The following is a 3,926-nucleotide window of genomic DNA, read 5'->3' as shown; positions in this document are numbered from 1 at the left end:
AATGAACTCTGTGAGCATCAAATGATCAGATTTTAAGGAAACATGTAAAAAACTGTACCGAAATGCAATATCAAGACATGTTTGTGGCTGAATATTCATAACATTTGATATCATGCAAGTATTCTCTTATAAAGGATTCACTGATTTACGCTACAAGCTATCAGAATTTCATCCCATATCGTTGCTCCAATAAATATCAGCAGCTGCATCGAATTGTACACCATTTTATTCAGAGGCCCACACGGAGCAAAAAAAAAAAAAAAAAGTGTCATATGTGTCCTGAGAATACTGAAATCTGAGTCTTTGTTTTACATACGCTTTAACAAATCACGTTTTATTAATATAGGTCATCTGTCTGCCCTTCTCCACCTCTACTCATCATCTGTTCATCACTGTACATATAGGTGACTCACACGGCACAGAGCGATGTTGTTGGTGACTCATTAGCACACACTTGCTCTCTCTCTCGGTACACGCTGTTTTTCTGGCCAGCGTTCAGTGCGCTCTACACCTCCATTCCCGTTTCTATATTCTATTGTTTTGATCATCTTTCCATTCCAGTATCTTGTGCACGGATGTTCACAGCACTTTTCTATCCTGTCACTCATTCCTTCACAGACAGACTGGACTGCGAAGCACTTTCTGGCCAATTATTTCAGTATACAGCAGTCTGGATGAACCAGCTAACTGTCACTCAAGTGTGCTGAACAACAAAAGAGGGCAGAGAAACAGATTGAGTGATAAACAGACAGAAAGAAAGATAATGAGAGAGAAAGGCTGAAAGAAAGATAGCCAGATAAGACTTAACTGATCAAAGTAGCTGTCATGCTCCCCTCTAGAGAGAGAAAGACAAAAACGCATTATTGTCTAACATGACATACATACATGTTGGCCTATACTTCTGAGACCAACAGATAGATAGAGGTGATACATAAAACAGGTTTATGTTTGTTTTTGTGTGTCATAAAGATCCTGTTGGTCTTTTTTTTCCCCCCAATGGAACTGACAGACACACACTTCCGAAACAGATATAGGATATTTCATTGATTTTTGTAATTATTGTAACATCCTTCTCAAGCAAAGGTTTGAATTATCAAGGCTGTGTTAAGAGTATGCCTACGGCTGTGTGTCTATGTGATGAGTCATCCTGAACCTGGAGACACTTACACCTGTTTCCGCAGCTACAGCACCCAAGAGATAGTAGTCCTCCCCTGATTCAATGAACAGCTCAAGGTCAGACAGAGAGCTGTAGTACAACTCAGCACCTGCTTGCATGGCCTGTATACTGTAAGAGAACTAAAAATATAAATATGGATGCGTGTGCGTGAAACTTTGAGTAGTGCGATATCAAATTCATGCAGCAAGTAGTAAGTAGTTCCTCCATTTACCCCCTCCCTCAAGGTTGCTATTCTGAAAAGTGAGAACTTGACGCACATTATGACGCAGTCATTACTGGGGCATTCTAGCTCCACCCACCAACCCTACCTGAACCAATGAAATTCAATATGCTCTCTCTTCCTATACGCCGTCCATCAACACCGTGGAATGGCTGCAACAACACTGAGCGCTGCTGTGTTGTATCACACTCACATCTGTTCCAAAAACCTGCATTGAGAAAAGCACATCGGCAGACAAAGTCAGAAAGACAGATAGATAGATAGATAGATAGATAGATAGATAGATAGATAGATAGACTTGAAAATGTGTATCTGAAAGAGAGACACAGAGAGCATTTCCATTTGCCATCGTGTATTCTTTATGAGATGCTCATTCCAGACAAACAACATCCGTCTGGCCTTGGCTCTCTCCATCTCATTCTCTTTTTCGGCTCTCTTTGTGCTGTGGCTTTTCTCTCTGAATCTTTGGAGAGCAGAGAAGGTTGCCATAGAGACAGAGATGCTTGTAGTAGTAAAGAAGGAATGTGGTCGTCATGGAATATTTTGTAAACTAGGAGAAAATCAATGTATTAGCGAGACTGTGCTACAAAGAGCACAAATGTGAGGCGACCGTGTGTGCGTGGTGGAAAAAGAGAGCTGGAAAAAAAGGGACAGTGATCATTCTGAGCAAACCAACAATAATTACAAAGTGTGGTCATCTGTTTTGCTTAACGTGAGTGCTTGTTATATATGAAAAAAATGAACCGGTCGAGTTTGGACATTGTTACAGACCTGATGATGTGGATGAGTGAATGCTGATAATGCACTGATAGCTAGTTCTCCATCATGTGCTAATTACATTACAGGCACACTTGATCCCCTCACCGCTCACTAGTAATCATATTATTGTACACACACAGAGCGAGAGCGAAAGAAAGAAAGAAAGTGGAGGATGTTGCATCAGGACCACAGGGATCAGAAGAATGCGTTCCCGTTTCGTGCTTTGTTGTCTCCGGCGCATATCTTTATAGCACAAGCTAATATATAATTAAATATCATATAACATCAGTACCCATTCATGCAACTGAAAATCAAATCTAATTACAGTGATATGGATTTACTTCCCTTAAGTCCGCGAAGCATCTCGAAACCCACAGGAATACTGCAGCTCCACCTAGTGACGACTTTATGAATAAAAGAGGCTTCTCTTGTAACTGCGTGGAAAACGTTTATTATGTATGTATTTATTATTATTTTAAGGAAAATTGTAACCAGAATAATTTTAAAAAATATTCTCTCTCTCTCTCTTTTTTTAATGTATTTAATTTCATGATTACCGAAGTATACAGCTGAACACAGGCAATATGATAACGCAAAAACACTAAAAAACCCCAAAACGAATTAGGCCTGGAACAAACGGTAAAGTAAACGGTGTCAAAATATGATGTGTACTAAATAGGTGTGTTTTAAAAATGTGGGTTTGCAACAGTAACTGTAATAACTTCACGTCCTCGGCATCAGCGTACAATCTGACAGCTGCGGTAATTACTGCAGTCGCACCCTGAGGCCACTGACCCGGATGTTGAGTTGACGTTTTATGAACAGTGACTGCCTCGCTCACTCTGTCTGCAAGGAAGCAATACTATAATTAAATCTTTGCCTTTTCGAGTAAATTAAGACATGGCGCATATGACATGTAAATTAACTTACCTGCGCGACTGACAGGCGCCAGTTCTTTACGACAGCCTCCATGTGACTGTCTTCCTCCAATTAATCGGTTTCACGCTCGCTTTTATGGTGGGTTTTGTTTCTCGACCTAAATGAAAAGTATTCACATTTAGATGTGCTCTGTAGCTGATCGCGTGGATTGTCGTGAATCTATATCGAGCATAAATACTAATGCTGTGGGAGAAAGAACTCCAATTAACGATGGTCCCATCTGATGCGAACGGGCCCCGCAGACCCCAGGGACCAATTGGGACAGGCACGTGCCTGGAGCTCGCGCGTGTCTATCCAAACACCAGAAGCGTTCCTTGGTTGTCCAGGAAACGTACGATTCCACCATCTGTCACGACCCCGCGCAGTGATCCCTGTCGTGTAGCCCAGGCTTCCTTATTAAGGAGGACACACATTTATCCATTACCCTCCATAAAACAACCGAGTGGGCGGGAAACCCAGACACTTTTGACACGCCCCTTCAGGCCTAAAACAAGACATAGAGTCCTTATCTAATGGATGATAAATGATTTTCACTTCAAAACGGTTTCAAAAAATGTATTCGTAATTTATGGCCCTTTAAAATGATCTTGCAATATTTCCACAACATATATTTCAGATTAAACTAATTTAGCTTGGACCTGTAAAAAAAAAAAAAGTTCTACTCAACAATTAAATCAACAGACCTTCAAGTGAAGCTAACCCATCCAACAAAACATCGAATTAGCATTTTACAGCAAAGCCTATCAGCCAAGACTATCTTGACGAGTGATAGTGACGCCATCTGCTGGTTGAAGTACATGAGCGTTGTTTTTTTGTTTTTTTTTTTTTTTT

Source organism: Puntigrus tetrazona, chromosome 7 (genome assembly GCF_018831695.1).
Source record: "Puntigrus tetrazona isolate hp1 chromosome 7, ASM1883169v1, whole genome shotgun sequence".
Lineage (NCBI taxonomy): Eukaryota > Metazoa > Chordata > Actinopteri > Cypriniformes > Cyprinidae > Puntigrus > Puntigrus tetrazona.
Note: the sequence above shows the minus strand (reverse complement) of the source record.